This window comes from Protopterus annectens, chromosome 3.part0 (assembly GCF_019279795.1).
Source record: "Protopterus annectens isolate FY-2018-M chromosome 3.part0, PAN1.0, whole genome shotgun sequence".
NCBI lineage: Eukaryota > Metazoa > Chordata > Ceratodontiformes > Protopteridae > Protopterus > Protopterus annectens.
Genome location: NC_056731.1, coordinates 190,057,469 through 190,071,188, shown reverse-complemented (window position 1 = coordinate 190,071,188; position 13,720 = coordinate 190,057,469). Strand labels below are relative to the sequence as shown.

General features: G+C 44.7%; 1 protein-coding gene across 1 annotated transcript in view; it reads right to left on the bottom strand.

The window, feature by feature from the left end:
• Positions 1 to 13,720, bottom strand: part of LARP4B (La ribonucleoprotein 4B) — a 2,371,531-nt gene that overhangs the window by 2,357,291 nt on the left and 520 nt on the right. The gene's annotated exons all lie outside the window — the stretch shown is intronic.

Here is a 13,720-nt window from a genome sequence, read left to right as displayed (position 1 = left end):
AGTTCGGACATCTACATTTATGGTAGGTACAAAACTGTACTATGTCCTTCATGGATGCATCTGCAGTCATAATGGGTAGAATACCATAGCCAACTAGGGAGGAGGATAAAAGTAGATTATGGTGTGTTTAGGATCCCTTGCAGTACAGCAGTGGCAAACCCTGCTCGGGATCTGGAATATAGAGGCAAATTATAATGCTTGGCAAATGTATGCACGGAGGTCCAAGTAGCCGCCTCAATAATGTCTTTGGTTGCCACTCCTCGTAAGAAGGCTGTGGTAGTGGCTGTTGCCCTTGTAGAATGAGGTCTTATGTTCTGTGGAATTGGTTTTCCATGGAAGGAGTAACAGTATTGTATGCAATTTCCTATCCATTTGGAGATTGTCTGTTTGGAAATAGCTTTTCCTTCCCTTCCTGTTGCATAGGCTACAAAAGTTGGTCAGTCTTTCTGCTATTTTTGTTCTGTCCAAGTAGTAGCGTAGCTGTCTATGTACATCCAAGGTATGCAGTATTCTTTCCCTCTGTTTTGTGGGTTGGGAAAGAAGGTAGGTAGGTGGATTGCCTGGTTTAAAGATACTCTGGATACCACCTTGGGCATAAATGTAGGATTAGTTCTCATGGACACTCTATCTTGGTGGAAGATTAGGAAGGGTTGCACTGCCATTAAGGCCTGTAGTTCTGAAACCCTCCTTGCTGAAGTAATTGCCAGTAGGAAGGCAGTTTTCCATGACAGGTGTTGTAGGTCTGCTGTTGCTGCTGGTTCAAAGGGTGATAGTGTCAACTTTTCTAGCACAAAGTTTAAATCCCAGGCTGGTAATGGTGGTTTCCTTGGAGGTTTTACATTCTTGATTCCTCTGAGGAACTGCCTGAGCAAAGGGTGCGAAAAACAGGTGGATCAAAGCTGTATTCTGCTGAAATAGCTGATGCATGTATCTTGATGGAGGAGTAGGACAGGCCTGAATGAAGAAGTTCGCCAGATACTCCAGAATGTTAGGCATATCTATGTTTGACACATCTTTTCCTCTTCTACTCCAAATGACAAACCTTTTCCATTTTCCAGCATAGTTCCTTCTTGTTGAAGGTCCTTCAAGAATAATGTCTTTAACTCTTTGGGAAAGTTCTGGATTAGCTGCTGCTATGTGATGTTCCATGCAGTCAGTTGCAGTTTTAGGTTTGGATGTATGATGCTGTAGTTGTTCTGAGTTAACATCAAAGGCATCAGGGTATTGGCCACATATTGTTCGAGACATGCTCTTCAGTAGTGAGTACCAGTGTTGTCTTGGCCAGTTTGGGGCTATCAGTATTATCCTTGGACGTTCTTCCTTGATTTTTAGTAGTACCTTGTGTATCAAAGGAAGAGGTGGGAATGCATATGCTGTTAGGCCTTTCCAGTTGAAGGAGAGTGAGTCCACTTTCCATGCTAGTGGGTGGAATGTCCTTGTGCAGAATTTTTGAGCTGGTGATTGAGAGGTGATGAATAGGTCTATCTGTGGCATTCCCCATTTCTTTGAGATGGTCTTGAAGATGTCCGGTGCAGCTTCCATTCGTGGGCATCGGTTCTGCTTAATATGTCTGCTAGAGTATTGTCTTTCCCGGTACAAACATTGCCTGTAACTGAATGTTGTAGCTGAGTGCCAGGGTCCACAGCTCCAAGGTCATTCTGCATAGGGGGTATGAATGAGTGCCTCCTTGTTTGTTGATGTACCACATGACTGTGGTGTTGTCTGTCCTTATCAACTGGCCCTCTTTGAGGAATGGTTTGAACTTTTGGATTGCCAGTTTTACTGCCAGCATTTCTTTTAGATTGATGTGCAGGTGAAGTTGATCCTGTGTCCACAATCCTTGCACGCATTTGTCCAGCATGTGGGCCCCCCATCCTAGGTCTGAAGCGTCTGTTGTGATGGTCTGGCTTGGTTGACATCTGCGAAAGGGTAGGCCTGGGTTTGACTGGCATGCCTGAGCCCACCATAGGAACTCCTGTTTTAAGCATGGAATTAGTGGGATTTCTGTTTCTAGACTGTGTCTGTGTTGGGACCATAAATTCTTTAGGTACCACTGTAGTTTCTCATATGTAGTCTGGCAAATGGGACCAAGATTATGCATGATGCCATGAAGCCCAAGGCCTGCAGAAATTTTCTTGCTGTTAACTCGCTCAGTTTTGTTAGTGCCAAGAAGTAAAGAGGAAGTTCTTTTGTTTTTCTGTAGTCAGGAATGCCATTTGTTGTACTGTGTCCAAAGAATGTCCTTGTTTGGGATGGTATCAGCCTTGACTTTTGTAAATTGACTGTGTATCCCAGTCCTTGTAGCAAGTAAATGACCCTTTGTAAATCTGTTGTCAGCTTGCTTTTGTTGTCCCCTTGTAGTCAGGTATGGGTAAATCTGAATTCCTGTAGTCTGCAATGGGCGATTACTGATGCCAGGCATTTTGTGAATACTCTGGGCAGTAGATAAGCCAAAGGGCAATGCTGAGAATTGATAGTGCTCTGATCCTGCAAGAAATCTGAGGTATCTTCTGCAGATTGGTCGAATGGGGACGTGCAGGTATGCCTCCTTGAGATCTAGAGTTACCAGCCAAGACTCCTTGCCCAGCATGGGAAGAAGTTGCTGTAGGGTCAGCATTTTGAATTTTGGGACAATGATGTATGTATTTAAGGTGGACAGGTCGAGAATTGGTCTCCAACTTTTTCCTTTCTTGGAACTAGGAATAGTCTGGAATAGAACCCCTTTCCTTGTTCTGCTGTTGGCACTCTTTCCACAGCTCTCATGTTTGCTAACTCCATTATCTGAGAGCCTCTGTTTTTGATTTGGAGGTAGATTTGGCATTCCTCTTTGACTGGTAAAGTGTGGAAGTGAAACCGTAACCTTGATCTATGGTTTGTAAAATCCACTTGTCTTTTGTTATGTAGTGCCAGTTCTTTGAAAATAAGGTTAACTTTCCGCCTAGAGGAGCTGCTATTTGTTCCCTGGTAGGAGTTAGGATTAAGTCACTGTGGTTGTGCTGATGTAGTGGCAGTGGCTGCGTCTGTGCCTCTGTTGTTACCTTGCCACTGTCGCCCTCTGCAGCCACCTCCTCTCGATTGGTTTCTGCCTCTGGAACGCCTATTCCTGCCCCTTTGAAATTTTGTGGAGTCAGGAAAGGACCAATTTTGGCAGGCCAGTTCCTGCTAAACCTTGGGGTTGAACCTGCAAGAAATCTTTAACAGTTTGAACAGATTTTGCCTTTTCTTCCATTTTCTTCATAACAAACTTGTCTTATCCATAGGAGCATCTAGCAACTTAGCTTTAACATGATCAGCCATGCATGCCTTCTTATCACTGTGCCTGTCATGGCTGATCTAAATGAAGCCTCCAGTGCATCATAGCCACATTTTAAGGAATGGTTGCTAACCTGTTGTATGTTATTTACCATCTCTAATACATATTTCTTATCAAGAGATTCATCAGTGGTTAGTTTTTTAGTTAACTGATCAAGCATAAACTCTTGGTATTGTATCATGTGAAACTGACAGTTTAAAGCTCTAGCTGAGAGAGTAGCTGAAGTGTAGACCTTTTTACCCCATCTGTCTAATGACCTTTCAGAAGGAATAGGGTTTTTAGCTGTGGTCGCTACTGCCTTGGGACCCTGGGATATAGTTTCTGGGTCTGCAAGTGGGGCCTTGTAAAGGTGGTGATGAGTATCTGGCACCCTGTAAAATCTGTCTGGTTTGGCAGGGGCTGGGGTAAAGAATCTGAACATCATTGAAAGCATCATCCACCACAGAGAACAGGAGGTATAGGGTCCTAAGTCTTTTCTGGAGTCTGAAAAATCCTGTTGCTGCCATTGGAACTGTTCTCGCATGGCATGCAAGGTTTCCCCAAAGGAGAATTCTTCTGGTGGGGAAGCAGCTGGAATGGATTCTTCAGCATCAGAATCTTCAAAATTGGAGAAGGAGCCTCTGGCTGGTCAGTAATGTCTGATTCATCAGCAGAATCATCAGAAGACACTGGCTCAGGGCTCTGCCCCAGGTCTCTTCTCTGGGGCTGAGAGGCCCTGTCTGGGAGAGACTGAGATCCTCTAAAGAAATTAAATCTTCTGCCAAAGAAAGCATTTGAGAACTAGAAGAGGGCCTGGATGTGGGGTTTAACAGGCACTGATTTAGTAGTCTTGGCTGCTTTAGCCCTGGCGAAGGCCTTAATGGACATGGCTGCTGGAGGCCTGGGGTAGAGACATCCAAGGGATGGTGTCTGATAAGTCAACCACCGTAGTGGGTAAAATTTCTGAGGTCGATTCAAGAGTTGTAGCAGGGGCCTCAGTTGTAAGAATAGGTTCAGCTGTACTTTGATCAGTTTTCGGTTTGCTTTATCGTGGTTTTCGGCGACTAACTTCGGACTTGAAGCCAGTGTCGATCTTCTCTTGCGTTTTTGGAAGATTGGGTAGTCGGAGGATCCGACGGCATAATGTACGCAAAATCAGTACCGAAAACTGTTCTGCAAACTCCGACCCTAAGCCGCTCGGCCGCCTGCGCGTTGAAGGAGGCACAGGCCGAACAGGCTGCTACGCGTGGGCTGGGCCTAAACAAGGCAGACAGTGAGAGTGGAAATCTTTATGAGGTATTTGTTTCCCACAGGTTAAACAATTGTTAACTTTTTCTGACATCGGCTGAGGCAAGAAAGAGTCCCCAACGGGTACTTAGCTTTAGAAGTCTTAGTAGTATTCGTAGAAGTAATCTCTGGATCCGACCGACCGCACTTGAACAGCTTTCCGGGGCGCCACGCCGCAAGAAAGACTGAGGAAAATGGCGCCGGCTGATGCTTTTATACCGACCAACAGAGATGACGTCGGGTGGAGTGCGACATCAGCCGAAGCCGGACCCGGACTTTGGAATCCGGCCGACTGCAGGGCTGCCTGACGAAAGGACAACCCACTTGTTATGACTGCAGATGCATCCATGAAGGACATCAGTGTGAAGAACTCTGTGCATTTCGCATTGTGGGGGCTGGCAAACAGATCGCAGCAAGGAAGACCCCATCTGTCGAAGATTTTCGCAGCTATACTCTGATTGAGGGACCACTCGTGAGGCAAGAGAATGGTCCTGCTTAATCTGTCCGCAATCACATTGGACTTCTGCCATTAGAAAGCGGTTGGTAGTTACGCCCAGTGCCAAAGTCTCATGGCTTCTCTGCATAGTGGGTAAGACCTGGTACCCCTTGCTTGTTTATGTACATACTACCGACATGTTGTCGGATAGGATCGCAATTGGGCCTTATGGAGAGCGTGATGGAGAGCTTGGAGTACCAATAGTACCGCCTCATCTCCAGGACATTGATATGCAAATGTGTTTCCTGGATCTGCCATGTGCCTTGGACCGACCTGTCCAGGTAATGCCCCCACCCTACCTGGGAGGCGTCCGTGGTCACAGTGGCAACGGGACGTTGAGGAATAAATGATCGCCTGGTCGAGATTTGACTGTAGAAGCCACCAACGCAGATCTCGACGGCAACTTTCCGTTATTATGATTAAGTGGTTCAAGGGCAGTTCCTGATAAGACCATTGAACCGACAGTAGCCATTGTAGAATTCGCATGTGGAGTCTGGCCAAGGGAACTAGAAGTATAGTCGACGCCATCGAGCCCAACAGTTGTAGAATCCGATGGGCGGGCTTTTGTAAGTGAAGGCAGGATTTGATTTGATCTTGTAAGATCTGAATTCTTGCTGCAAAAAGGCGCGATTCTTTTGTGTCTAAGTCTGCGCCTATGAAAGTAATACGCTGAGAAGGCTGTAGTACAGATTTTGCAAATTGAATGTGATCCCCAAAAACGCCCAAGGTGAATGTGGCTCTGAGCTTGAAGAAGTAGATGCTCGGAGGTGGCTGTAAGGAGCCAGTCGTCTAGATAAGGAAACACCTGGAATCCCAGACTTCTCAGGTGAGCAGTTACCACTGCCAGACACTTGGTGAACACCCTGGGGGCTGTGGTGAGACCAAAGGGCAGTGCTCGAATTGGAAATGACTGGCTCTGAGGCGAAGCATAAATGTCTCCTGGACTCTTGAGCTATGGGAATATGATAGTAAGCGCCCTGAGATCTACTGAGCACATCCATGCATCTTTTTCCAGCAAAGGAAGAATAGATTGAAGAGTGACCATTCGAATTTGGACTTCTATTGAAACGATTCAATGCACTGAGGTCCAAAATGGGCCTGAAGTCCCCTGTCTTTTGGCACCAAAATAATTTTGAGTAAGTTCCTGATCCGATCTGGTCGGTGGGGACAGGCTGGATGGCTCTTTTCTAGCAGCTTTGAGATTTCTAATGCTGCCTGATCCCGCTGACTGGGTGGCACGTCCGGGATTTTCCTTAAAGAAAGGGGTTTGCTGAAAGGGATGACATAACCTCCGGTGATAATGAAGCACCCACTGATCGCTTGTAATGGATTCCCAAGCTTGTGGATGCGCTTAAGCGACCCCCGACTGGCTCGAGTTGCACAGTCGGGCAACCACTCAGAACGCTGGTTGTATGAAGAACCACGAAGGAATCGCGGTCTCCAGAGTTACGGGGCCTCTGCCACCTCTGGGCGGCGTCTTCCAATCCCCCTGCCTCTGGAGGAAATCACTGGGTGGAGTAGAAAGACTTTGGGATTTTGAACCACATTTTCCTCCTCTCCCAGCCTTGGGATAAGGCCTGGAAGGAGCGAATAACGGGCCCCAACGGCAGTCAAAGTCTTGCCCTCCTGCTCGCACCGAGTTAGCGTGTCCTTCACCTTGGGTCCAAACAAAGATGACCCATCAAAGGAAGGAAGACTTGAAGGCCTCCGTGCTTGAACACAAGCGTAACCAGGCTTGTCTCCTAAGAACGCCTGTTCCTCGCTCTGAGATGAGCCTCATGGACGAGTTAACAATAGAAGAAAGAGTAATCATCTGTGCGCCAACAGTCGAGGCCAGCTCAGGTAGATTACCAACAAGGAGTCATTTAGCTCTTTGAGAAGATCCCTTTGGAGCCTCAGAAAACATAAATAATTCAGCGACCGTAAGGTAAAGGCCGCTGAGGACAGGGACCTATCCATACTCCTAGAATCCTTATTAGGAGGATGAATAGACGCCGAAGCCTCTGCCACGTCCTGCTGTGTGGCAGAAGCCACCACCAAAGCATCTACCGGTACTCCTTAGTGAGAAATTCTTTCTGGGGCTGACAAGAATTTGTTAGGCCTCGCAGGCACCGGTTCCACGGAATCAGGGTGTTCCCACACCCTTCGAGAAACCACATCAAGGAGTTCATCAAAGGGTGGAGACACCCAGGAGGCGGAGGGCTGAGCTCCAAAGGCCTTGAGGAAGACTGACTCCTCAGTTGAAGGGTTTTGGCTTGCCAGTCACCTCTCTGTCTCAGAATCTCCAAGATATCTGAGAAGGAGATATCATCCAAGATGATTTGGGGACCCTTCAGCGTCATCGAGGTCAGTATCCGATGTGATAGACTCATCTTGGGAGTCTTGTCCTCTTGCACAATTTCTTCCGTGGAGGTTCGTCTGCTGCTTTCGACGGACCACCCGGAAGAAGGAACCCCCATGGGGTATCCTCAGGCCCTGGAGCCCGCTGCCGGGGCTGCAACGCAACAGAGGCACCAGTCTCCAAATCTAGGGTCGGTGAGGTAGAGTCTAGTTGAACCGGCAAGGCTCATGGCCTCAAAGGCCGGACCTCCAGAATCCAAGGAAGTCACTGGTCTAGAGGCCACGATGGCACTGGGAATTCCAGCAGCCGATGCTCGAGGGGAAGACTAGGCACAAGCACCTAATCCCAAAGTATTCCCCGGGCCCGGCTGTAGAGGTCGAGTGCCAAACCCTGAACCGAGGACAGGGTAGGAAGCATAGTCGGCCGAAGGCCTGATAGGGGTCTCTGCTCGACCGTATGGCTCCACATTGCTCCACCACCACCGGCTCCAACAACTCAGAAGAGGTTGGAGGAGGAATCAAGAGGAGAGGGGGATCGGCTCAAGCAAACTGTGCTGGAGCCGAGACCATTTTAGCAAATACTGGAGATTGGAAGAGCCTCTGTAAACCCTATCCAGGTCCGAATCGATAGTCTCGAGGATTTAGAGGAGGTAGACACTCGAGAAGACTTTCCTCGGCTCCGAGGGAGAAGGGGACCCGGCTCCAATACTGTCGTGGCCGACTCCACCAACTCATGGATCACTATCGGCGAAGAAGCCTTTTTCTTCGAGCCGAGGGGAAGAGTCTGAGTTGCACACTTCCACCTCGAAGCCATTGGAGCCGATGGAGGTGATTCACCTCGATACTCCAACTTGTGGCTCAGACAATGGAACCAAGTAGGAGGTATCGAGGCAGACTCACACACCGCCTCAAGTCAGTGGAGCCGAGGAAGAAGAGGTCAACTTTTCTTTTAGAAGTCGGCCCGACGGACTTGTCGGAGCACGATCTTTTTTTGGAAGCAACAGGAGGATTCAAAGCTTCCTCAAAGGAGGGTTTAATAAGCCCTTTTAAAATGAGCTTGTTCTTACGCCTTGAAGAACTCTAGCAGAAAAGGCATGACATACGCTACAAGTCTCTTGTAAATGTTTCAGCCCCAAACAATAAACACAAATAGAATGGCTATCTGTTATGGACATTTTATAACTGCAGTGCATTTTAAACCCTGACTTCTGTTCTTTAGACATAATTCAGGTAGCTAAAGAAATAGAGTTCACCACAAAATAATCACTATAAGAAAATGCTAACTGAAAAGCCTTGAGACAGAGTAGAATTTCCTCACAAACAACTGACAAAAATACCAAGGCCAAAGCCCTCTAATTTAAACGGTGCAAAACTCGAGGCACAAAAAAAAAAACACAAAGGAATTAAATTACTAGTAGAAAAGCCTTTAACTAAAGTACACAAAGATAGGGCAAGGGCACTTAAACGGGCCTTGCCCGACAACAAAAGAACAAGTACCAGACAACACTTAGCACTCAAACTTTCAAAAATAGGATAAAGAAGCTGTTAAAACAGCTGTTTGGTTAATATCCGACAAGAAACCCCAAGGTCAAAGACCAATAAAGGTAAAGATAAATCACTTAGCTCCAGCCAAGTCGAGACCACGTCCAGCTAGTAAAGAGATCTGGGGAAGCAGGTGTAGTGCATCCTGGGAGAGGGTATAGCCCAGCCAATGAGAGACTTCGTGCTAGTATACAAGTTGCCGAGTCGGAGCCGATGGATCGTCTCCGAACCCATCTGTCATGAATGTAGGCGAGATAGGATCCCATTACATCTCCCTGTTTTGATCACGATGGAGCAATGATTCTAAGAAAATCCTTCTATTTGGCACACCTAATTGCCAGGGGAATATCTTCCAGATCCTAAAGTATTCATTACCCCTTCTCTCTATTATTCTGATCAGTGGTGAAAACAATGCCACCTTTGAAATGTACATCACCAGACAAACAGTTTGAAAGACCAGAGGTTCCTAACAAAGGGGATCACAGTCTTAAAATACCTAAGCTACCAGAAAACACTAGAGGCACTGCCCTTCTTTTCTGCATCTTAAAGGTTCCTCAGGAGAGACCTATACCCTTGCCTTCTGAACAGAGACCGAAGTACTGCAGGATCCAGTTTACCTTAACAAATTAAACAGTCCCACAAATACCAGAAAGATCTAAACCAGCTTTAGCAGATCAATAAAACAGGAGGAAGGGGATCCATTACTCAGTGTCACCCTCACCTCTGTGGAAAAATCCCCTGAAGATAAAGCACTGGTACAGCAATTTCTTTTCCAATGGGATCTGGATAATTAGATGGGTATTCATAAATTCACCCCAGGTTTGAGTGCCCTAGCCCTCCTTTATGGGGGAAGTGCAGTTTCTGATGGCAATTGGCAAAGCATAATGGTCACAAGATTCAGAAGCCTTGAACTTCTTGTGATTCAGATAAAATGCCTGCCATGTTATGTTGCACTCACTTTCTACATGTTTTTTTTCATCTTCACTGTACCTTAAATGAAAGGTTTGCCTTTGGGCACTGACAAAACTACACACATACCACAATTACGCCTTTAAAGCTGTAACCTGCCTCTGCTTTACTGACCCTAACCATGCCCTTCCTTTTCATCCCATTAGACGCTCTACCCTCAAGGTCCACATTTGTTATTTTAGCCTAATGGAAGCCAAAAGTAATTAACAAGGCAATCAAACATGCAGGTAAGCCTTGTCAACAGTTATGTGTAGCACCTAATGACCTGCCATGCATTACCCTCAAACAAAATTATGCACCTCTCACAATATGCTCCACTAAAGGTTACTGCATATTACTTGCCAGAGCTAAGTGCACATCCATAGCCCACATACTGCATGCTGTACTCCCTTTAACCATTTCAGTCAAGGCTTCAGTAAACCAGACTGCGTCCCTCCTCCCAAGAATGGGTAAGCCAATGGAGGAAGGCACACATGATACCCAAAGAATTTTTGACTCATCAGCCTCGTCAGTACTGGCAAAAGGCTCTGGTAATGCAATTCACAAAGGTGGGGGGTTAGAGCCATAAGTGTGTCAAGTGACAGTGATTCAAAGTAAAATCATAACGGAGCTTATCCAAAATGACATTTTTGGAAACTGAAGTGTTTTAGTGGATGCAATCAGATCACATTTTTTTTCCTGCAGCTCATCATGTCTGAAAGCAAAAGACAGGTCATTTGAGTATAAAAACTGGTAAAGCATTACTATATGACTAAAAGTGACAGATCTGGTGATGTGCTCTACCACAGTGGTCTACAGCAGTGTGCTGTAGATGATGGCCTGAAACAAGCTTGCATTTTCTTAAGGCAGAAAATGCTGTTCCACTGCACATGCACACTAGCTTTCATGTGAATCAAATTCTAGCCTGCTGTCACAAATGCAATCAAGCTTTGTAGCAGCAGCTTCAGTTTGGGAGTGAATGCCTAGCATCCAGGCTATGAAAGAGGAACCACTGAAAGTAAAGCTACTGTCATTATAATGGACCAGTTTTGAGAAGAAAAACATTTGTTTAGTCTTACAAACATTAATACTCTGTTCCAAGAAACCTATCAAGCCAGCTCTTGAGTGAACAAAAGCCAATCTGCAAAGTAGATTCAATGGATGTGATAAAGATGCCTGACAGAACAAATTATTTGCATATTAGACAAGTCTGGCATCACCACAGTGACCTACCATGCTATTCAAACATATGACGAACAAACAGATCCATGTGGTACATTAAAATTAAGACTTATTACAATGTACTCCAAGACCCACCAGATGGACTGCACATTAAGGCCTAAACAGCTTGTGGTATACGAAAGCCTGAAAATATTTTGAAATGTGTACAAAATATTAAAAGGAAAAATTAAATCCTGATCAACAGAAGCTTGTTAACTGAAATTAAAGACTACTGGGTTAAAATTCTACTGGTGTCCCTACTTTAGCAAGAACAATTTTATATGGACATTATGAAGTCCGACTACCTCCTTACAAATATATAACACAATAAACACCCACACAGAAGGGAGAAAAGCTTGAAGAGAATCGTAATTATAAACCACTAAGTTGCATGGACTTCCTGTGTACAACAGAAAGGGTGGGGGCTGCTTGTTGGCAATATCCTCTGCAGAAGTGAGGTATATGTCAGTCCGTCCAATGCACATTCCGCTTCTGTTCCACAAATGCAGCATTTGCCACAACTTAAGTGAAGAACCTATGATGGTTGTTTGAATGATGGCCCACTCATCCTGGAGATGAGGAACAAATGGCCAAGGCAAAGTGTGCTTTAAAAGAAAAAAGGGAAAATTAGTATTTCCTCTCTCAAAGAAAAAGAAAAATGAGGGGGGGGGGGGGGAGCAGTGTGCTGCTGCTAAAACACGGAGTAAATTAAACAAAGCATTTAATGCCCTGACAGAATTACCTCATATTCAAGTCAGCTACAAGAGGGACTTAAATCTTTAAAATTAAATGTCCCAGTTAAGTTTAAAAAAAAATCAACTGCATCAGCCATGAACAGCTCCTGCTCAACCTAATGGTCAGACATGCATAAAAAAAAAGAAACTATTACCTGCCTAAGCTCTCCAACTTATTTTCTGCAGCTAGCTGAACAACTCAAACGTTTGTAGTTGTGCTGATCATACCTCAACTGCTTTGATTTGTGCAATGCTATTTTTAGTCCAATTTAACCTCCTCAATTTACTGATTTTCTTACTACAGATTAAATTATTTAAGGGGATATGCTTTATTACATAACCGAATTAAGCCTATACAAAGATTACGCATCTTCTACTACATGGGGTCTAACAGAAGTTGGGTATTCACTAGACTATTCAAAGTACTTCTCTTACTCTGTTCAAATGCAACTTGGACAGATGGATGGATAACCACAAATTCACTACCAGTTTAGCACCCCCCATCCCTCACAGACACAGGAAATATAAAGATCCCAACATATACTTGTCTGGCACATCTCCAGGTTATTTGTACGCAAAATTTAAGGGCTAAAAACTACCATGAGAATTGTAAGCGTAGACTTCTTAAGATCCTCACAAATCAATAGTAAGTTCCTATGGACCTTTGAAAAAACATTTCTTTTAAAACTCAAGTGCTTTAGTTGGTAACCTATTGCTATGACTTTAAAGTCCAGTGCTATGATTTCTTTTGGGAGATGTGGTACTGATCCACTAGATATGAATGGAGTGCTTGACTGAGAACATTACGTAATGCTTACAGCTGAAGAAAAGATTTCAGGAATGCCAAATGCTCGTCATTTCCCACTGCCATTGCTTGCAAACCAGGGGTCCTCGCTAATAAACTAGATCAAGAACACTTCAAACTATGTACCTTAAATACAAAGTTATGAATTTGAGATTCCGAGACTCTCACCTGATACCTCATCAAGACCAAATGTACTTCAATAAAGTCTTGCTCAGGTAGTTGACTTCGAAGCTGGTGAGAAAATAACTGACAATACATTATTGCAGGGTGAGAATTATTCAAATGCTTAGCAGACTAAGAAAAGACCTTCAAGTATAATAGCAATTGAAATTCACAGTAACAAGTCAGAAATAAAGGTCATTCTGACATTAAAGGGTCTGAAACCTCATTCAGAAAAAAATCAAGGTACTGTGCAAATGCAAAGGCCAGACACTAGGCATGCATTGTAAGGGTCTACAGGAATAATGCTACAGCTTGCAAAGTTTGTACCTATTATATTAAGTAAATGGAACTATGGACAGGGTAAATATTCTGAAATGCTTACATGAGTTAACATTTATACTTAGTAAATCAGCCAGTTGTGTTTCAGGTAGACACCAGGCAGAATGGTATGGCAAGCAGGTTCCCTGGAGGCAGATTGCATCTATAAATACTGTCAAACTCCTCAGCAACCACAGAGATGTGCTTGGACAGAAAATGAGCTATTAGCAACAGTACATGGAAATGAAAAATCCCATGAATGTGTAGAGAAATGACGTCCTGATGGAAATGGATCACAACCCCTTGCAAAATGTTTTCAAATGGTCCCTGGACAAGGCACCACATATACTGCATAGGTAACCTACATAAGTGTGGTCTAAAAGTGCAATAACTCCTCAGCCAAGGAGCTACACATAGTAGACGTGCTCAGTGCAGAGCAATTAACTGCTAGGAGAATTAGAGATTCCTTGGGTGAAGTACACTAATAGCAGGTGTTTGAATGATCACTGCTGCAGTAGCCTAAGCAATACAGTTTAAATTCTGCATAAGCTATAGCAGCCTACCACCTTTCAAAG